The sequence below is a fragment of the Ambystoma mexicanum genome, chromosome 11, assembly GCF_040938575.1.
Source record: "Ambystoma mexicanum isolate Mex_15411 chromosome 11, UKY_AmexF1_1, whole genome shotgun sequence".
In the NCBI taxonomy this organism is placed as follows: Eukaryota; Metazoa; Chordata; class Amphibia; order Caudata; family Ambystomatidae; genus Ambystoma; species Ambystoma mexicanum.
Window position 1 is genome coordinate 1,128,236,838 of NC_090934.1, and position 23,273 is coordinate 1,128,260,110.

Genomic DNA, 23,273 nt, shown 5'->3' on the forward strand with positions numbered 1-23,273 from the left:
CGAAGTCCAGAGGTGGACCTTAAACCAATGTCGCTGGTGATGGGCATAAGGACAGATCCCGATTGCCACGGTTCTTTCTCCAGAGCGACCACAATACCCCCAGAGTAGGGGATCCATCAGTCTTTTGGGCATCTTGTTGGCGACCACAATAAATCTCTAACCTTTTTGGGGTGCATTTCAAGGTCTTGTAGGTCAGTCCAATAGGTCCCCAAGTGATCCCTAGGATTTACAGTTTGGAGGCATTATAGTAAATAGAAGTGGGGAAAACCAATCCCTCCCCAATCCCTAGGTAAAGTTAGCATGGATAGTTGTATCCTCAGTACTTTATTCTGCCAGACAAATCTGTTTAACGTGCCTTGCAGAACTCTAAAATGACTATCCAGGAGGATAGTAGGGATCGCTGTGATAAGGTATAGGAGTCGGGGAAGGACATTCATCTTTATAGATATCATCCAGCCATACCAAGACAGAATCATTGAGGACCACCGGACTAGATCTCTTAATATTATCTAGGATGGGATTAACATTCCCCAACCTTGACAGGTTCCTACGGGAGGCAAATCCCCAAATAAGTGTTCGAATGTTTCTCTACTTTCATCCCCCCATGTCCTATCAATCATGTCCAGGTTAGGGTAAATGTCCACCATCTAATTACCTTTTCCGCCACACTAGACCTCCTCTGCCCCAAAATAATTGTTATGGCACCTCCACTCCCCACTAGAAGCAAAAAGGATATAACAGTGGAAAAGTTACTCCCACACCTCCTCCCTGCCATTAACAACCTAGCCAGCAATACAGACCCCACCTTACTAGTGGAAGTTTTCAACAGCGCTATGACCAAGGCACTGGACACCATTGCACCTGTCAAACGTCACAAAGGAAGACAAAAATCTCATCTTAATACTTGGTTCACAGCCCAATTTAAAGAATTAAGAATCCAAAAAAGAAAGCTCTAATCAACCTGGCGTCACACTCCCACTGACGAGAATAAAGCCAAGCTTACGAACCGCTCCAAACTTTACAAGAAGGAAATAATTAACACTAAAAAGAATATATCCAACAACAGAATCTCAAATGCGAAATCAGACACTAAGGAACTATTCTCCATCCTTCGGGAAATGGAATCACCGATACCTCAGGTTGACAATATCCATAAGGATAAGCCCTGGTGTACTGACATACAAAATGCCCTGCCGAATAAATTTGCCACCCTCCAACTCAAAATAGCCAATTAGAAAGCCTCTTTGCTCTTACAGCAACCCCCACCAGTCACCCCAGACAGTACCACCCTACCTTTCAGTTTTGAGAAAATTTCTACCTCTGAGACAGAAAAAGTCATACTCTCTCTAAAACCTTCAAACTGTAAAGGAGACAATTTTCCGGCCCAAATTATAAAGGATACAGCTAGAGACTTAGCCCCTTTCATCGCGAAGCTTATTAATGCATCCTTCAAGACCAACTCAGTGCCCAATAATCTCAAAGAATCATGGGTGCGCCCACTGCTCAAAAACAAACATTAGATCCCTCCATCCTGACCAACTATAGACCTATCACCACAGTCCCCTTTTTACTTACAATTATCGATAGAGTAGCTTACCTTCAAATACAGGACTACTTGGAAGTTAACCACCTATTAGAATCTCGCCAATCTGGCTTCCGCCCTCTCCACGGCATGGAAACAGCCTTAATGGACCTTAAGACCCAAATTCACGAGTTGAAGGACAAAGGAAAATTAGCTATGCTACTCCTCCATGATATATCTGCAGCCTTTGACCTGATGGATCACGCAGTGTTATGCAACCACCTCAGGTCAGCTGCCCATTTCTCAAGTGATGCCATAACTTTGATTCGGTCCTTCCTAGCTAACCGTACAATGAGAGTCTTCTCCCCTTCAGCCTCGGCTGATCCCATACAAATCTTATGTAGCGTACCTCAGGGATCATGCAGGAACATCTTTACTAAGCCCCTGTTTGACAAGTTGGATAGATTGGGCGTCATCTACACCAATTACGCAGTTGACACCCAGATCCTAATTCCCCTTTCGGGCAACTTTCTGGAAGACTCAGCATTAGTAAATAAGATATACCTCCTTGTTCAGGCATGGATGGCATCACACAGCCTCTGCCTGAACAACGACAAAACGGAGTTACTGATCCTAGGCTCGGTTATGGCCCTTAAAAAGTCTCAACCCCAGTTATGCCTCATTTAACAATGACAATATCATCATCAAGGTGATGCCTGCAGTTAAAACTCTGGGATTCTACCTTGACTCTGCACTTACCCTTAAGAAGCAAGTCAACCCACTTGCATCGACAATAGCCTACACTTGCAAACTGATCCGGGCCTGTAGACCGTTTCTCTCGGAAACTAGTTGCATCACCCTGGCCAACGCACTTATAATATCCAGATTGGACTATTGTAATGCTTTGTACGTGGGAGCTAATAAGTACATTACTGACAAACTGCAAAGACTTCAAAATAATGCCCTTAGAGCAGCTTTGAATATCCCCTTTAGAGATCACATTTCCTGATTTAGATGATATGTCCACTGGCTCAAGATTAACGATAGGATCTTAAAACACTCACTAACCTCTAAATGTCTGAACAATATAGCGCCACCATATCTTGTAGAAAGAATAAACAAGAGACCTACCTCCCGCCCCATGTGCTCTGCCAATGCCCACACCCTAGAGGTTCCTAGATTTAAGCGCACCACAGCTGGTGGCTCTAGCTTCCAGGTCATAGCTGCGCAATCCTGGAATGCACACGCCCCTAAATCCGAGAACAGATCAACCGAAAAATCCTCACCTGGATACGAACAAATTACTCCTAAGTGTCCTACCCTGTACTATGACTGCACTTGTTACCGAATGCCGGACAGGCTCTACCACTCTCAATGTATCTGTTACCACTGCATCATTAGACTCTAATTATGTTATACCTATATGCGTCAACTAGTCGCTATGTCACCGAAAGTGACAGTAATTTTGTATATTTCATGTATCTATGTCCCCTACTTACTTTGTAACTAAGCTTCAAGTATACTTGTCATTTTGCGCCCAGCTACCCGAGGGTTTGGTGCACTATATCAAATAAATAAACGCAACCTTTAACCCAGAAAAATGCTCAAAGGTAGATCTCTGCAACAATAGTGCAGGAAGAGAATATATGGGATACATTACTCACCGTAATCGTATTTCTGATGCTTGTATCTGCTTAGATTCACATGCTGTGCATAGGCCGACATCTAGTGGAAGCTGCGGAGTATTACAGTTTGTTTTTCGAAACTCGAAAATGGGCGTCGACACAGGCGTGCCAGTAATACTATCCCTAGTGTGACGTCCACTGTACCCAAGATCCCTCACGCGTCTAGGATCCTCAGATTGTATTTTTTCTGACATGAGGAAGCATGAGGAGTAGCGCGAGTACAGATAATCCAAGCAGATAGGCAGAAGGTAAGACTACAAGCAATCATGCGCCTTCTCTCGGAGGGGAGGAAGGGTGGGTCGCATGTGAATCTAAGCAGATACAAGCATCAGAAATACAATTACGGTGAGTAATGTATCCCTTCTGAGGCTTGTGGAATCTGCTTAGATCACATGCTGTGCATAGATTAGCGAGCAGTACCAGAAGAAGGAGGTGGGATGTGAGAAGGGTCATGAGCAAACAGGTGTCTTAGAACCGCTTGTCCCACTTGTGTATCTGTCTTGGAATGAGTGTCAATGCAGTAATGCTGAGTAAAAGTGTGAATAGAGCTCCAAGTAGCTGCTTTGCAAATGGTGTCGAGGGGAACATTTGCAATGAAAGCCAGAGTGGCCCCTATGCCTCTAGTAGAGTGGGCTCTTGGCGTAAAAGGCAGAGTCTTTTCAGAAAGAGAGTAACACAGCTGTATACAGTTGATAATCCACTTCGAGATAGCGCCTTTAGAGACGCGATCTCCCTCTCTGCCTGTAGCTACGGAGACAAACAGTTGATCTGTTTTTCTTAGCGGTCTGGTCTTATTTACATAGTAGAGGACCGCCCTACGCACATCTAGGGTGTGTAGTTTCACCTCAGCCGAGCTTTGCGGGTTCTGGAAGAAAGCCGGAAGCTCGATGGACTGGTTTACATGGAACTTTGATATAAATTTAGGTGAGAACCTAGGGTGTGTGCGTAAAACCAGTTTGTCTTTGTGGATAGTAAAGAAAGGATCCTGCACTGACAGAGCCTGAATTTCACTGACCCTTCTTATAGATGTAATGGCTACTAAGAAGGCCGTTTTATAAGTCAGGTGTTTGAGACTACTTTTATGCATGGGTTCGAAAGGGGGCCCCATGAGCTTAGCTAGCACCACATTAAGGTCCCATCCTGGCGGTGGGTTCGAAATAGGAGGGTGAAGTCTCTTTACTCCTTCCATGAAGGCTTTAACTACTGGTACTTTCCACCACGACACCCTGTTATGGGATGTAGTGTAAGCCGAGAGGGCTGCCAGGTGTACTTTCAGAGAGTTAAAAACCAATCCTGCATCCAGCAGGTGGAGCATGTATGTCACAATGTTGGAAGGAGTGCAATTAACAGGGTTGATTTGTTTATTCTGGCACCAAATAACGAATCTCTTCCACTTGTCAAAGTAACAGTGCCTTGTGTTTGGTTTCCTGGATTCTTTTAGGATGTCCATACACCTCTGTGGTAAATTGAGATGTCCAAACTCTATGACCTCAGGAGCCATGCTGCCAGGTTCATTGAGTTGGGTTGTTGGTGCACTGTCTGACCTTGTTGCTGGGACAGTAGGTTGTACCAGGCTGGATGTTTGATGGGCTCGCACACCGCCATCCTGCGTAGGTGTGGAAACCATGGTTGTCTCGCCCACATGGGAGCAACTAGGATGAGCGTCATCGATTCCTTGTTCATCTTGTACACCACTTTCCTGATGAGAGGAGTTGGTGGAAAAGCGTACGCAAACATCCCTGACCAGTTCATCCACAGGGCGTTCCCTTGGGAGTCTGGCTGGGGGAACCTGGATGCAAATCCTGGGCATTGTTTGTTTTCGCTTGTGGCGAATAAGTCTATAGTGGGGAAACCCCACTGAGAGAAGAGATCTTCTACGATCTTTCTGTGAAGGACCCATTCGTGTTCTTCTGGGAGGGAGTCTCTGCTTAGAGCATCCGCTAGGGAATTGAGCTCCCCTGGAACATGTTGCGATGACAGGAAGATGTTCCGTTTGAGTGCCCATATCCAGATTTTCTGGGCAAGCTTGGACAGATTTGGCGAACGAGTCCCTCCTTGCTTGTTCAGATAGAACATGGCTGTCGTGCTGTCCGTCAGGATTTGCACCGACAAGTTTAGTAGATGGGGCTCGAACGCCTGAAGCGCTCTGAATACTGCCAGAAGCTCTAGCAGGTTTATGTGGTTCTTGGCAACTGAGTGAGACCAGAGACCCTGAGCTGTGTGGTGGAGATGGTGAGCTCCCCACCCAGTCAGGCATGCATCTGTAGTCACCACTGCTTGTACTTCGGGATCATAAAAGGTTTTTCCCCTTGCGAGATTCTCTCTTGTCCACCAGTGTAGGCTCTGTACAAGTGTTGGCGAAACGACCACTAGATCGTCCCACTGACCACTTGCCTGAGACCACTGTTTCGCCAACCATTCCTGCATGGGACGCATGCGCAGTCGCGCGTGGGGGACCAGGTAAATGCATGATGCCATCATGCCCAGTAACCGCATTGCTTTGCGTACCCTTATTTGTTGACCGGACTGATAATGTGGAATTTGCAGTAGTATATTCTGAATTCTTTCTTACGAAGGGAAGGTCAACCCTTTGAGTATCTAGGATTGCTCCTAGGAACTGTTTTGAGGTGCTTGGCACCAGGCTTGACTTCTTCTCGTTGATTGAGAAGCCTAATTCGTGGAGGAGGTCGATAGTCCTTTGAATGTTTGTCCTGCAAATCCCTGGGGTTTCCCCCGTTATGAGCCAGTCGTCCAGATAAGGGTACACTGGGATTGCCTCCCTGCGTAGGTGTGCAGCTGCCACCGCCAGTACCTTGGTGAATACCCTTCGTGCTGAAGTTATCCCGAAGGGCAGTACCTTGAATTGGTAGTGGCGACTGTCCACCTTGAAGCGCAAGTACTTTCTGTGCGCCGGGAGCATGGAAATATGAAAATAAGCATCTTTCATATCCAAGGTTGCCATGTAATCCCCCTTTTTTAGGAGGGGGATTACCTCTTGTAGCGTGGTCATACGGAATTTTTGGGGCTTGACATACTTGTTGGCAGGCCGTAAGTCCAATACTGGGCGCATTGTCAAATCTTTCTTTGGCACAAGGAAGTAAGTTGAATAGATACCCTTGTTTACCTGGTGTCCTGGGACGAGTTCTATCGTGTCCTTTTCTAGCAGAATGGCGATCTCCTCGAGAAGGATCTTCTCATGTTCTAGGGAGTGTACTCTTTGTTGTGGAGGGTGGTTGTGGGGACGCTGCAGTAATTCTATACAATATCCTGTGGACACTGTTGACAGCACCCATCTGTCTGAGGTGATCCCTTCCCAAGCCTGGGTGAAGTTGGAAATGCGTCCCCCTACTGGGGTTGCGTGGGAAGGGACCCTGAACTGAGCGTCACTGCTTTGGTGGAGGCGTGCCACCTCCTTTGTTGGGGCTGCCTCTGCCTCTTCCACGACCTCTCTTGTTACCCCTGCCGTAACTTTGGGTAGACTGTTGGTTGTTGTTCCATTGTGTACCCTGTCCCTGGGCATGGTTGCCTCTGTGAATTTTGGCCGCGTGGGCGACGAAAATTACTGTTCCCCCTCTGGTTAGGGGGTTTGTTGGTAAGCTGGCCCAGGGATTTGAGTGTCTCGTATTCATCCTTGGCATTTTTAAGTGCGTCTTCGACCGCTTTTCCAAACAATAGATCGGGTTCCACCGGCTTGTCTATTAAAGAAGCCTGGGTTTCTGTTTTGAACCCCGATTGCCGTAACCACGCATGTCTTTTGATAACAGTACCTTCTGCTATCAATCTTCCTGCGTTGTCCGCGGCGTCGAAGGTTGCTTTTAATATGCAACCAGACACGGCTCTCCCTTCTGCCGAGATCCGAGCCAGCTGGCCCTTTAACGGTTCTGGAGCAGAGGCAATGAGCGCTGCGACCTCTTCCCATTGATGGCAGTTGTAACTGGCCAACAGGGTGGTGGAGTTAGCAATCCTTGCTTGGTAGGCGGACGTTGAGGCTACCTTCCTGCCAAACCCGTACAGTTTCTTGCTCTCCTTGTCGGGAGGAGCTTCTGACGATGATAAGGGTGTCCCAGCCCTCTTCCGAGTGTTGGTGACCACTAGGGAGTCTGGTTTAAGATGTCCCCTTATATAAAGAGGGTCAGACTGGGCTGCCCGGAAGAGTTTTTCAACTCTGGGGTTGACGGCTCTGGTGAGGTTAGGATTCGCCAGAGACGGATCTATTCTCCGTTGGATGGACTTAAGGATAGGGATGGTCTGAGCGACCGGCCTCCTTTCTCCCACCAACTCTTCTGCGAAGTCCCTTTCCTCCTGTACACCGTGGGTGTCGATATGAAAATGTTCTGCTGCGCGAGCAAGAACTTCATTAAGGAGGGGCTGGTTATCAACTGGCGAGTCGGTAACTGGGGCTTCGCTCTCTACCGGGGAATCTACTCTGTAAATTTCCTGCTCGTCTTCTCCCTCCTCCAGGTCCTCATCATCCGCATAGTATTCAGTGCCGGTTTGTTCCTCCATAATCTCAAACTCCTGATCCCCTTCAGGGAAAGCTTGTCCCTGGTATCTGGGGTGTGGAGTAGAGTATGGAGTAGAGTAAGGCTGCACCTCGAAGGGTTCAGGTCTTTCGAACCGGCCCTTTTTACTTGTTGGGATAGGGTCAGAGGAGCCTGAGGGTGTGGGCCCTTGAGGATCATACGAAAGAAAATGTTCAGGGTTTTTGTCATAAAAATCAGCCAAGGAAGATATCCTTGATATGACCCTGTCTATGTCTTCACTGGACCATTCTTTGGAACAGGGGATGACTTTTGTAGGTAATTTAGAGGACTTATCAAGAGTACCCTTGTTGGATGTTGATGTCCCAGTAGACTTGTGTTTGTCTGACTGCCTAGGGTGGAGGGATGGTTTTACATTAGTGGAAGGCTGTGCTTTCCGCTGTTTCCCCCCCTCCCCGTGCGTGGAAAAATGTTTTCCCTGCCCCTTGGAGGCCCCAGAGACTTTCGACGCCTGGCGTCGAGGGTCGGGAGAGGTATCTGTGTGTTTCGAACGTGGGGCCTCGCTGGTGTTAACTGCGGCCTCGGTATCTTGTAGCGCGGCCTGAGGGTGGAAGTCGTCTTCGTCTTCCGACGATCGAACTTCCGTTAATCTAGGGAGTGAGGCACTCTTGGCAAGAGTGGATGATTGCCTTGCGTCGTGAGGCGATCTCGATCGAGAGCGCCCAGAGGACACCGAGTCGGACCGTTCTATTTGTGCCTCTTTCCGAGAAGTCGACGTCGTTGAGGTTCGGTTGGACTTAGTGTGCTTAGTGTGTGTAGGGTGTGTAGCGCTTGCGTCGCCGGGGGTCTTCCCCATAGCCGCCCTGCCGGACGACCTTCCGAGGTCGGGGACCTGCGCTCGGCAGTCTTTCGACGCCGTAAAGCCCTCGCCGTCTGAAAGTATGGCGTCTCTGCCATCGCTGAAGGCGCCCTCCGTCGCCATGGCCGCCTGCCTGGCGTGGTGGGCCCAACGCTTTGTCGAACGGTCCTTAAGTGTCTTAGGCTTAAACCTACTACACGCTCTGCAGTTCGCTTCGGGGCGGTCCCTCGGCAAGCAGAGATTGCACGTGGCGTGCCTGTCGACCCAAGGGTATTTGCGGTTGCACTTGGGGCAGAATTGGAAAGGGGTACCCTCCATACGCACCTTGAGGCAGCGGGCTAGTAAGTGTAGGAAATATATAAGGTGTACCTATATATCAAGAATGAAGAGTATGTACCACCCCCCACTCTCCCTACTTGTAGGGCCGAGGCCAGCGGCCTTCCGAGGCCCAGATCCGTCGTGCAGCAGCCGACGGTCGATGTCTTCTCCAGCCGTCGTCGAGTGTCGAGGGTCGACGATGGGGTGGGGAAGGATGTCAATAAAGAAGTTAATGTTCAATAATTAGCAAAAGTATGGCTAAGGCCAGGGGACTCCGCAAGATGCTTCCGACCAGTATGGCGGAAAAAAACAATCTGAGGATCCTAGACGTGTGAGGGATCTTGGGTACAGTGGACGTCACACTAGGGATAGTATTACTGGCACGCCTGTGTCGACGCCCATTTTTGAGTTTCGAAAAACAAACTGTAATACTCTGCAGCTTCCACTAGATGTCGGCCTATGCACAGCATGTGATCTAAGCAGATTCCACAAGCCTCAGAAAAAAAACACACACACACACACACACACACATACACACACACACCCCCCCCCGCCCCCCCCACCCCCCCACGCCTCCCACCCCCCCACCCCCCCACCCCCCCCTACCTTTTCAAGCCACAAAGGAAAATATTTTATCTCTGATCAAAATTAAATGACAATGACTGTTATCCGTTTAGGCATTAAATTAGATTGAAGATAACCAGAAACAAAACCCATTCTAAGAAGAGAAACATAAAATATGACCACATGATAGACAGAGGATAAGGGGGGGGGGGCAGGGAGGATGGATAAAAACAAGAAAAGAAAAGAGAAACCGAAAAAGGCCATTAGAATTTGTCATTGACAATGAAAATTGGATGTACATAATATCATCAAAAAGTTAAGAACCTTTCACTGTCGTCATTGACTTGCTACTATCAACCAGGGCCGGATTGACCTGTCGGCCAATCGGCCAGTGGCTGATCCGAAATCATGGTTGGAGACCTGGGGGCCGGTTCCTGAAGCCCACGTGGGCCTGTCTCCGGCTCAGGCATGGGCTTCACACTTCAGGAACCGGCACCCAGGGCCTCCACCTCGCCGGGCGGACGCAAGTTGCAAAGGATCTGTAAGTAACTAACTTACAGATCCTTTGCAATTTCAGCCCTGCCGCCGCCGGCCCGCCGCAGATGCAGAGAAAGGTAACACCGAAGTGTTACCTTTCTTTGATACATGCGGCGGCCTGGCGGCCAACTGCCGTGACCCGCGACACCATGGCGCCACACCAGCAGCAGTCAGTGTTACAAAACACTGGGAGGGAGCGGCAGGGCGGGACTGCCTCAGCCCGGCCTGCTCCCTCCCAGTGTTTTGTACACATACTCTGCAGACTGCTCTCCGACGCCGCGACCGCTGCCAGTGCCCACCACAAGTTGCAGCTGTGAGCTGCGTGGTGGGCCAGGAATGGCTTCCCAGCTGGGCCCCTTGTCTCTCCTGATTGAGGCTTGAGCGCTCGTCGGGAACCAGGAACCTCTCCACACCCATGCCCCATTTGGCGAACATTTATCTGATAACCCCAATTGGTTGGCCCCTCCTTGTTACCAATTATTATGTCTTCCAAGAATGTGTCCATGCGGGGGGCCAAGATTCCCATATATCCAGTGCTTTAAATGTGCCGGCACATACCCAGCCCTCCGTACCTGCATTTCTTTTTTTTGTGCATTTGAGTACCTGCACTTCTGGTTGAGCCTTCAACCTAGGGACCTGGGCCTGGACCCAGGATCTGGCCTCGGTTCTTGCCATGTGCAGAGAGTCTGCCTGGGCTGGGCTGGGCTGGGGGACTCAGCTGCTGTTCCTGGGCCTGCTTCTTTCATGGACTCACATAGGCTACCAACCAGGAGAAGGTAAGGTAATATGTATATCCCTTGTTCAGAGGCATTAGGTGCCATGTGCCAAGAGGTGCCCAGGCACCGAGGCAAGATATCCCTATGTTATGTACTGAAGTAGGGTGTGCTGCACTTGCGATGGGGCTGGAATTCCGCCACCACTTTAAAGAGATTCAAGCAAAGTGCATTCCCGTTTTAAACATTTTGTGACGGATGCAGATGTTGCATGGCTGTGTGGGAGTCTCTGGGCCTCATTTGACTTTCCTTTGTTGTAAGATAATGCATGCAATCGCAGCTGATTGCTCAGAAGTGATCTGTGCCGTAAATTCAATAAAATACAGATACGCTGAGGCAGAAGATGCTGCTGAGCTGAGCCCATATCAACAGAAGATCCAATTGTTTTCCGTGCTACGTTTTTTATCTTATAATTATGCTGATGATGAGTGCAGACACGTGTTTTTTACGTGAGTAAAATATTACTCCACAAAGTTATTTTAAAATGTATAACTCTGCTTTTTGCTTATAGGCTCTGCCTCCAAGTGCCGGAATAGGTCGCTGTTACAATCATTTGCGACATAATTCAGGGCGGAAATGTATACCCTTAGCTGAATGGATGCCTCTGATTGCCAACCTGCATGTGCCTTGTATGCCTTCTTTGGGGGTTATTATGAATCAAGATCCATGATGGCGGCGATGAGGTTAATCTGCTGAAAGCGCCATCACACACACCATACAAAAGTGGCTCACAGTTGCAAATGGATATTCATTCCTTTTGTGACACTATTTGAATAGTAACCAAGGGGGGGGGGGGTTTGATAAAGTGTCATGCAAATTGTGCATTTTAAAGAATATTTATTCAGTAACACCGGTGAAAACTACTAACCCCATAGTGAAGTAACTCATCACACTGACCTACAATGGCCAAGAAGTGGCCCACTTTGACCAAATAAACTGGCCCACACCAGCATTTGGTTCTGCCACGGAGGACACTGCACAGGGGCAGTGAGTACTGAGCTGTGTGGGAAGGGTGTTGCATGCTTACTGTTACATGATTGGGCAAAAGAGCATCATCATTCAAGCCAGAAGCAACGTAGAAGGATACATACTTTACAGTTAAGTTGGAACATACACAGTTGGGAATAGCATGTCATTTTGTTACTACCTACAAACATACTTGCATACATAGAAGTAATAGCCTGTATTGGTTATGCACGTGCTCTATGAGTGTAACAGCTCGCTGGAAGCGTGTCCAGTGGTCAGAACCTTACCCTAGCATCCCCAACCTATCCATAACCTCTCCCTGTACCTCATTCCGGTTTCCCTACTCCCCCCCCCCCTTCCTATCCAACCATCGTCACCCTAACCCTCTTTCCCTGCCGGGGTTGCGGAGCCCTGTATAAGCATCGACTTGCAGCAGGTCCCATAACCACAGTGGGGGAGGTTGGTTCATGCCACTCCTGCCCCTGGCAGCGGTGGAACCTGTCGCAGAACTATAAGTATGCAAAGTTATGTTATTTTATGAGCTGTGTTTTAATGTAATATTTGTGCATACATACAACTGGCAAGGTACTTTCTGGTGTCATCATTTGGCTGTACTGCTTATTAAATGCAACTCTATTTTCATTACTGGTGGCAACGAGTAGACATCCCTTGAGTCTGGTTCTGCAAAAAAAATATTCAGCTATGTGATGCTGTTGTTTTTAAATAAAAACAAAAAGGAGCGTTATCACTTTCTCAAGCGTTTACACAAACATGCAACAGACACATGAACCCTCCATAAGTAGCATTTTCTGTAAAGTCGTGAATCACAGATGATGGTTTGAGGGCCACTTTTTTGAGGCGAGGGGTGGGCCACTTTTTTTGGGGTGTCCGGGCCTATTTCATGTCCCAGTCCGACCCTGCAAACAACTGTACATTTACTGTTAATGATTAAAATGCCATTATTACAGCATGATAGTAAGTTAATTTTCAATTATTCACAATCCTTGGAACAGAGTAATTCTATTGCATTCATTTAAAAAGGAAAAAGAAAGAAAATCACCTGACTGATCACATGATACCATGTATAAAAGTTACGAGTAGCATTCATTTGATGTTCTCAAAGTGAGAAAATAATATTTAACAAAGTTGAGACCGGAGAAGCCAAAATGTGTGTGTTTAGGGCATTGGACCTCATAATGAAACAAGGTGGCAAAAGTGCAATGCGGTTCATTCATCCTTACCCGTGACTCGCAAAAGTCCTTGCTAGTTAGCCTGAAAGAGAAGTCTGCTTTGGTATCTGGTAAGTATCATGTGTGATGACGGTGTAAAGAACCCCAAAATAGTGCTAGGATAAATGGCTGTCCTGTATTATAACGTTGCTTGCTAGCGGTTTGTCAAACGGTCAACAAAACATGCATCAAGGTTGAAGAAGCTAGACATAGAAAAATTAAATTTTAAGAAGTAGAGACACCACGTGTGAATGGCTGCACCTAACAGAATTTGCATGAGTTAGTGAAAAGTCTCTCGCGTCTTGGAAGGATAGAATTAGACATGCATACCGCATATAGATACCATAGGACCACAGCAATTAAGTGATGCAATAAAAGCATGGTTGCTCAGAGACCAGTGTTAGGAAAGATTTCTTAATTGTAGGTAATTTTCCTTCCATGCGGCAACCCCTAAACTTTTTGCTGTTGTTTTACACCCTGATCTAGACTTTGCCAGAGAAGTGCAGCCTTCTGCCGCACTCCTCTGGGCGTTCCCTCCATTCTTACGGGGAAACTGACATGCCCTTAAGACAGTCAGTACCGGGAAACGTCGTTTTCCGTAGATCTTTTTCTCATGTTGCAGCTTTTGCGCAACATGACACAAGAGGGCACTGTAAGCTAAGTTACTGCTCTCTTGGGTCTCTAGTCACTCTACAGGCCCTAGACACTCCCTTTGGATTGTTAACGAACGGTGCAAATGAATCACGGACGGGACTGGTGGCAGCGATCGTTTGCGTTTTGAGCTCCTTTTGGAGTTTAAGCGCGTTTCTCGCGCTTAGCCCAAAATGGTGGCCTGGCTTCCAAAATGGCCAGACCACGAGGCTCTTTGTCCTGCCCGCTGACCGTCTTACCCCCTTCACCTTCCCCAGGTCGAGCCGACCCGGGGCCTTCCTTATTTGGGCATGTACTTTCCCGCGAAACACAGATGCTTTTGCGGGCTTCTACAGGCCTGGTGTGAGCCTCCAGGATGTAGGCTGGGATGTCTGGTCCCAATACACATCCTGGGTGCCAGAGAGTCTAGTGGGTCTTGAATGCCTGGGACCACAGTGGTCCGTGATAGGTCCACGTATGGTGTGAGTGTTTTGTGAGCAGATCTCCCATTGGGTCCTCTCCGTTTTGGCGCGAAGGGAACTCTGGATAAGAGGAGGCTGGAAACACCACTACCATGTCGATCTCCTGAGTTCTCACGAACAAAGGATAAAGGAGCCAAGTATCCTGCAACTAAGAGGCTGAACCGAGGAATCGCTGGTGACACGCTGAAGGACTGCTCCTCTGCACTGCTGTCGCCCTGTGAGACCATTCTGCCTCTGATCGAACGAGAAGGCCTGTACTGGTACTTCGAACCTTTGGAATAGTGGGAACAAGTATTCTCGGCATCTTCATCATCTCCTGCACGTAAGCCTTCGGAAGCATCCCTGGGCCATACAGTGGACTGACCAGCCTACCCGGAGATCTGTTTGTCCTCATTTGTTCACCGCTCTGAAATGCCTGATTTCCTTGAAGAGACTCCCCTTGGCCCGTTGGCACCAGCGTGTGCAGGTACTTTTGAGCACAAGGCTCCACTCTTCGTAGGGCTCGGACTTCCTTCTAGTTAGGTGGCCTCTGAAGGCGAACTGGGTCTAACGATTACCTGCACTGCCTGTTTCCTCCCCATCTAGGTGGTCTGCATATTTCGTGCTTCTAACTCTTTAGACCCTTCGGTAATTGAATATATATTGTATTTGATTGTGATGTGTTGGTTTACTTGAGTTTTACCGTGATTCTTTACTATGGTCAATATGTTACAGAGGCCTTGTAATAAATGTGTCTATATTTTTAATATAACACCTGCTTGGAGTGATTTGTAATTGTCCTTGCTTGGTGTGCTCATTGCGGGCTTTCAGTCACCCTCACCCCTCTTGAGACCTAGTCTTGACCGCCGCCATCGCTACCCTGATTGGTCTGGCTTGTCCAGAGGTTACCCTGTTCCAAGAAACTAGGCTGGCCTTCTGAACCTCTGCCCCTCCAGGACAGAGTTCAGAAATCCATCTTAACCAGTGAGTATTGGAACACCGCGTGTGCGAGACATGCGGTCCCTCTAGAAATAGCAGAAGCAGTTTAATAATAAGACTCGGTTTACTGTCATGCATTGGTTCAAGATGCGTGTGGCGCGATATTCTTCATAGGAATGGCATAATGCCAAATGCTTGAATAAACAAAAAATGAACTTATTGCAGTTGCTGGTATATGTTGCGTGTGCGCACACACAGTCAATTGCCACTATTACACCTCCTAGCATTGTCTCAGGAAGGGACTATCCTGCCAGAATATCACTGAATACTCGAACCAAGTATGGAGCTAATAGGCAGCAGTACATTTTATAGAACTACACCATAAATCCATTATCCCCCGAGTCTGTGCCCCCCTCCGCCTTCAGGTTCTTAATTGTGTGGACAACCTCCTTGTCTGTGATCGGCTCATCTATACCTTCAGCTTGGTCCCCAGATAGGCCCAGGATGAGATTAGAATTGAGAAAATCATCAATGTGGAACCTGTGCCCCTCACATTCGGATTTGTAGAGTCATTCATAGTAAACCAGGAACTCCTTGTCTATGCGTTCCAAGCCGTAGACCATACCACCCTCCTGTGTCTTAATAGTCAACACCATTTTAGATTTACGTTGCTCATGCAACCTCCACACTAGGATTTTATCAGCGTTGTTGCCCTTTTCGGTATTTGAGTTTCTTTTCCCCATCTGACTGCTTTAACTGTGCAACCTACGCTGGTGAAACACAACTGCTATTGGGCCCACCTTTCAATTTCCCTCATAAATCCATTTCTAGGCGCAGTCTTTCCTGCTTCTCGAGTGCTCATATCTGTAGGAGTACACCCCGCAAAGTCGCTTTAAAGCCCTCTCTAAAGAGATGGGCACTAGTGTCTCCATTATCATTGAACTCGAAATAGTCTTTAATTTCCATCAAGACGTTTACGGCGTGTCCTTGTCCTTTAGGAGGAAATCGCTGCAACTCCATCTCCCTACAATACTTCGGATCAACCAAGTTCCCAGGTTAATGTGGACCAGATCATGGTCCGACCACGGGATCGAAACTACCCTGGACTGTGAGACGTAACATTTGAGGGCAACATCAATCAATACGATATCTATTCTAGAAAAGGAGCCATGTGTCTGCGAATTAAAAGTGAATGCAGGGGGGAGCGGAATCAGTGAGGCAGTCAGCCTTAACTCATTATTAACCAGGTTGAACTTTGCAGCCTCACTTCTCTGAGATGTAGTTACCTGAATTTCCTTCCTCCTCTTTCTATCCCTAAGGGGGTCAAAAACCATATTAAAGTTCCCTGCCACCAAGAGAGGGCCAGAAACAAACCCCTTAGGTTTTTCCTTGACTGCATTCCAGAATGTGATCTGGCCCTCGTTCGGACAGTATACTGATCCCACTGTTACAGGTTTCCCATGCAACCGTACTATCACAATGATATAATGCCCTTCAGGGTGTCCAAGGGTCTTTTCCACCACCAGCACACTTCTACTAGACACCAGTTGCGTGACCGCCATCTTTATTGCTGCCGTTAAAGCATGGAGGTCCTCCCCCTACTGCCTTCGAGTTCCGCACTGGTTTCTTCCCCCTCACCCAATGGGTTTCTTGCAGACAGAGCAAACCGAGCTTCAAGCGTGAACATTCCCGAACTATAAGGGAGCGTTTTGTGGGGGAATTGACATCACAGGTATTGAGAACCAATTATCAAATGTACCTCCTGATTCGCCATTTGTACTGAAAAAATGAATCAGCCCAATGTCCTCTCCTTGATAGCCATGCATTGGGGTAATTGAAAGAACACCCAAGTGTATCTGCGATACCAATGTGACCCAGTAACCATCAGTGCCAGTTAAGAGTAATCGAAATAAAAGTGAAAATAAATGAACCTACAACTTAACCCAACCACTGAACCCTTACTGCTCGTACCAACCACCATCTCTCCCCCCACCCCCCAATCACATCTAGCCCAGTGACAGATTCGTTATAAGCTGCAGCCTAGATCACCAGGCAATCCCTGACCACTGGTTCAAATTGCGTCCCCACACTACACATTTTTACAAGCCCCTGCCGCTGAAGCACAAAATCAGATTGCCCTTTCCAGACCACTAAAAATGGTGGTCTCTCCTACTAAAGCTGTTTAACCAGAAATTACAATCAACAAACCGTAAGGTCCCGAAACTCTAACCGTCCACTATACTTCCTGTGTAACACTTTATCCGGCCCCCCTTTCGTTCCTTCCACACTCCTCCTCAGACCCTGCTCCAAGACAGAGTGGGCACAAAACCCCATACTCATTGACCCCCCCCCCTTCACCATGGCCAGACTCTCCCTCTACGATTCCAGACGCCCTCCCCAATCCCTGTGAAAAACACTAAACTGGCAACCCAACTAGTAGGTAGGCATCATGTCCTTGCGAACTGCGCAACCTTCTAACATCTTTAGTAACATTGTTGGGGTCGACCTTCAAGAGGAACCTCCAGGCAGAGTATTCAATTTCCTGAATTTCCTCGAACCCAGAATGTAACATTGGTTAGGGGTTTTGGTATGCCACAACTCCTCCCTGCCCTGGTCTTTCGCCTGCGCTGGATTCTCCGGATTCCCCACCAGTTCATCTGTGATCAGCCGTATGTCATCTTCCGTAATCAACTGGTGTTTATAACCTTAGTTTTCAAATGAGATGAGAAGGGGAATCCCACCTGTAGCAGACTCCCTTCTCATTAAGCCATTTTGCGAGTGGACCATGCATTCTGCGTCTCAAAAGAGTAAAGGAAGAGAGGTCCTGGAAGGTGGCGATTCTAACTAAGCCCTGCTGGATAGGGCACATCTTTCTGGCTTTTTCATATTCCTCAGGCAATTGTAGAAACGGGCCAACACGGATCTCAAACCCCTCGCCGTTCCTCGTGCTCTGTGGGCCCAGTCAATTTTCAGCTTGTCAATAGTATCATCCCCAAACAGGAGTTTCGCTACATCATGGATGGATCTCCGGATATCCCTCTCCATTTTGCCTTCCTTTTCCGGGAAACCAACAAATGCAGATTATTCCTCCTTTCCCTATTTTCAAAATCATCTATCTTTATAGTTATTTAATGCCCCTCAAGAATTATGGATATACTTAGAAGGGCTTATATGTAGAAAGATCTTATCCCTACCTCTAGCTTATCCAATGCCATGTATAAGGTTTGAATTGGCATTGCAATCACTTGAGCCGGCTAAGAACTGGAAACTTCTTATTCTCTACAGAAAGACCTTAATAAAAGAAGACATCCCTGCAATTGAAATTCTGTGACAGAAAAATATAACGTCAAAAGACACTGGCCCTCATTACGACCCTTGCGGAAATCGACTGACCGGAGCGCCACAGCGTAAATAGCGTTTCCGCCATTGCACGAAGGAGCAAAGTGCGGCCCATTCCGACCCATCGGGCACGAGCACCACGGCATGGCGGAAGTGCTAAGTCCGCGATGGCGGAAAAGACCCCAAAACGGCCCACACCGCCGCCGTACGGGGCCCCAGGTGCAATACCGCCACCCCTCCTAGCGGTCACCGCAGTGTGCGCCTACCGCAAAGTACGGTGGCCGGAAATATACGGAAACGGAAGTTAAAACACGGGCCCGGAACGGGAAACATCCCGGCGTACACCTATAAATACACTAAAACCACACAACCACTAAAAACACTACCCTGAGACACACCCCACCCCGTCAACCACCCTAGCGAAACCAAGAAAAATGGGAAAAGCAGCGAAGAAAGCGTGCGACCGCAAGCGGCAGGTCCACTTCTCCCGTGAGGAACTCACCGTGCTAACAGAGACCCTCCAGGAGAATGCTGCCGTCGTCTTCTCCACGCAAATGACCAGGACGGCACTTGCAAACAAGAAGGCCATATGGGCTCTGGTGGCACAGCGGGTAAGTGCGGTGGGGACCGCACCCCGCACCCCACAGCAATGCCGCAAGCGATGGGACGACCTGCGGATACGCGTCCGCAGCATACTCTCTGCCAACCGCAACATTGCCACAGCCACCGGGGGAGGTCCTGAATCACCCATCAAGTTGACCCCCTGGGAAGAAATCTGTGCCTCCACCATCGGAATGGAGAGCATTGAGGGAGTCGGAGGGATGGAGAAAGGAGTGCAGACATCCGAAGATTCAGGTAGGTGGGCCAGATATAACAAGCCACACAGTCCATCCATGTGAAGCACCATGCGTCCACATAGTGCAACAGAAACACATGTCCAGGATAAGGTCCACACACATCGGCCTGATAGCGCACGTTAAAACCCACAATAAATACATAAATAATTAAAAACCCCTAATACACGCACTACACGTGCAGCAGGCACACCCAAACTGCAGGCTGCCAAACAACTGCACCCTCACTCCACACACAAATCAAAGCACCTCCAAGGACCCGACCCAAATCACCCTCAGGTACCACCCCAAAGCATGTGATACAATGCCATTCCAATTCCCACAGACCCATCAATAACCCTCGCCCTCCTTTACTCCACCACAGGGTCCGATCCAAACGACGAGCCACAGGACACCCCTACCAGCACACCTGCAAAGAGGGCCAAGACCAACGGCCAGAGACCCTCCACCTCAGCTGCACGCATCAAGACACGGCAGCAGCACAAATCAGGTGATAGCACAGAGGAGGGAACATCAACAGGCACCCCAGCAGCCAGCATGGCCACAACACCACCACCACAGGTCCCCCCAATGGATGCCACAGAAGGCACTGCCTCTGGTGGCAGCAGCACCATAGGTGACACCCCATTGATGGCAGCATGCTCGGACACAGAAGACGGGGATGTCGAGGTCAGATCCATCCATGACCTGTCCCAATCCCCCTGTCTGTCCCATCCCGTACAACATGAGGATACCACGCAGGGGCAGCCACAAGACGACGACTGGCCATCCCCCCCAAGCCCTGTGGCAAGGCAACATGAGGACAACAGCCCCTCTGTGACACCCCCGCAAATGGGCATGGCCCAGCAGAGGCAACAGTCCCTCGACAAGTTAATCGTCCAACAGCAGCAAATGGCCACACTCCTCAAGGACCATGCCGATGAATGTGGGGGCACCAAGGCAGACATAGAAACATCAACAGAGACACTTAGGGCAGAAATGGAGAGATGTACAGAGACGCTAAGGGCACAAATTGAGAGTAGCACCGAGAGCCTGAGAGTCCAAATGGAGAGAAGCACCGAGAGCCTGAGGGGGGAACAGCATGCGACGTCCAAAGACGTATGTGCCGAACTTGCCGCAGTGCGCCGTGTGCTCACTGAGCTCTCGCAAACCCTTAGGGACATGCATGGACGTGAGCAGGCAGACACATCATCCGTTGCAAGTTCCGTCCAGGGCAGCCCCCAACGTAGATCAGGGAGGAACCTGCGCTCCACAGGCAGGGGTGCCCCTGATACCCGCAGAGGGGGCTTGCAATAGCGACAGGCCACTGACAATGAGCATCTTTGGACACTGGTGTTCGGGTGGGAGGTAGGAGGGTGGAGGGGGTGTGTTGGGCTCACTTGGGTGGCGGGTCGATAGGGTGTTCAACATGATATCACATATGCCATAAAAAGTGCACGATCACCCAATGAGATGTGTGGACATTGATCTTTGTGTACTAGGCCATCATAGGCGTACAGTCCATATTGTGCATGTCCCAGACACACGCAGTGCCACGAGCCCCGTGTCCATGTATCAGCCCCCAGGCGTGAGTGCTAGAAGCATACATCAATGAGATGCTGACGGATGTCACGGCCCTCCGGTGCCTCGCAGACTCCTTGAGGTGCTGCCACATCCCCACCCTCATCATGACCATCATCCGGTGCTTGCAGTTCAGCGTCAGGGGGCATGGGCACATTTCTACGTACGCACATGTTGTGGAGCATGACACATGCCATGACCATCTTTGCAACCTTCTCATGGCGGTACAGGAGTGCCCCGCCAGACCTGCTGAGGCAGCGGAAACGAGTCTTCAGTAGGCCGAATGCCTGTTCTATGACTACACGGGTACGTGAGTGGGCATGGTTGTAGTCCTCCTCATGCAGGTCCCGTGGGTTCCGGACTGGTGTGAGGAGCCATCTCTTCAGTGGATATCCAGCATCACCTGTATGTGGACGATAAACGTAGGATGTGGAATGCCATTGATACGTACGCACCCCCCCCCCCTTCCTGCCAGTACATTGCCAAATCACATACCCCACATCATCATGCATGAGATGAGACTCACCGAGTAGCCAGGATCTGTACCCTGCGTGTCGCTCCATGTAGCGTGGTATGGTAGAGTTCCTCAAGACCATGGAATCATGGGTTGAACCAGGGAATCGGGCACAACAATGCGTAATGATCCTGTTGGAGTCACACACCATTTGTACATTCAGGGAATGAAATTGTTTTCGGTTGCGGTACTGGGCCTCCATGGCATGTGGGACGACCAATTCAACATGGGTGCAGCCGATGGCACCAATGCAACCCGGTATGCCGGCAAGTGCATGGAATCCCACTTTTGTGTTCGTAATTTCCTGCTCCGAGCGTGGTAGGGAGATGTAGTCGTCTGCGTGCTGCAGGAGGGCATCGAGCACTTGGAATAGTGTCCGTGAAAACAGTGGCTGTGATATGCCATGCAACTGTCCGACTGTGTGCTGGTAGGTGCCTGTGGCCAGGAAGTGGAGTACAGACACCACCTTCAGTAGGGGTGGGATTGCGGTTGGGCTATCTATCATGCTGACTAGGTCAGCCTGTGTCATGTCCACAATGGCGGCTATGGTGTCCCGGTCCAGACGGTAGAGGGTGTGGATCTGCTCATCAGTGAGGTTGAACGGATGTGCTCGGAGGCGTGGGATTGCGGGCTGCCTGCGTGGTGGTAGTGGCTGTGCTGCTGGGCCTTGCTGGCCCTGCCTTGGCCTCCTCCTCCTCCTGCGTCTCCTCCGTGCGGCTGGTTGTAGTTGTTGTTCGTCTTCTTCTTGGAGTCGGAGCACTTGCAGTGCTATCAGGTCCCCCAGGGCCAACATCGCGAGTCCTGCCGGTAGCATTTCGCTGTGGTTGTGGGAGGAGACTGGCTGTGCAATTTATGTGTTTTCAGGCTGTATGGCCTCCACCTGTGGTGATTGATTCCACCTGTGCAAACGGCTCTCCCCTTTGGCCGAGCACGTCCCGCGCACTACGCTGCAATTCGGGTAATGGTATCTTGCTATTGCAATCATGTATTTGTACCCGATGGGCGTGTAAGATTGGTTGATATGTTCATTCTGCTGTGGTCCCATTGTTTCCCATACTATCTGTGCATTCGCGAACGGACTTGTGAAGGGTCAGTGGAACGTAGTACTCGAGTAACGGTGGGCCCTCATGCATCACTGTACCGAGTTGCAACGACGGGCGGGGCGTCCCATTTGTGGGTGAAGGCAGTTGCCATTTTCACACACAGCCGCACTCGATGGAATAATTAGTGATTTCAAACGGCCACAGATGCCTTTTCGACGTGATGTTGCAAATGAGGAATTCGAAGGGCGGCGCTTTCGGTTTCCAGCTAGCGGCGAGGAGATGCCCACAGGTCTGACTGCAAATGTAACGTTCTATTGTTCTATGTCCTTGAGACAGGGCCCATGGCGAGGGAGCAATGATTGATATGAATAGTTTGGGATGCGCAATAGCTACGTGGGCGATGAGGCCGGCCATTCCCAAATACATGTTACTTCACAACACTGGATTTACGGGCTGGGGCACTGTGGATGTAGCAGGCTGCATTACGCACAGACTCAATGGACGTTTCTAATGTCATGTGAGTAATAATTCAGGCGTTTTGATCCCGGGATGAGGGAATGATGAATGGATGCATGGGCAGGTGATTTGGTGCAGAGTTTGCCATGTACAGGGCTTCTTGGGATCTATCCGCCTCCCCTACGCTATGTGATGCAGGGCTGCCATAGTGGGACCATCGTCTATCTGGCCTTGTTGAGCCCTCCCTGTCTCGACGCGCCCTCAGACACTTGTGTCCATGCACGTTAACATTCCCATCTGATGGATTCTGTTTTGGCAGACGCATGCACAGGTACACTCGTTCGTGATGGTGTTTACACCTAGGTATAGATGGTTATGAGTCGCAAGTGGCTTTGGGGTGTTGATGATCCTTTGGAGTGGGCTGGCATGCATATGGCTGTGGATTTCGTGTGCTCATTGAAGTGAGTTGTTCGAATGTAGTTCTGATGGCCATTCTGTTCTTGTTCTTTTCTTTTGGTTGACAGGTATCTCCTCCCCTTTTGC

At 49.2% G+C, this 23,273-nt stretch overlaps 1 protein-coding gene across 2 annotated transcripts in view; it reads right to left on the reverse strand.

The window, feature by feature from the left end:
* Nucleotides 1-23,273, reverse strand: part of LACTB (lactamase beta) — a 1,309,212-nt gene that overhangs the window by 861,374 nt on the left and 424,565 nt on the right. The window lies entirely within an intron of this gene.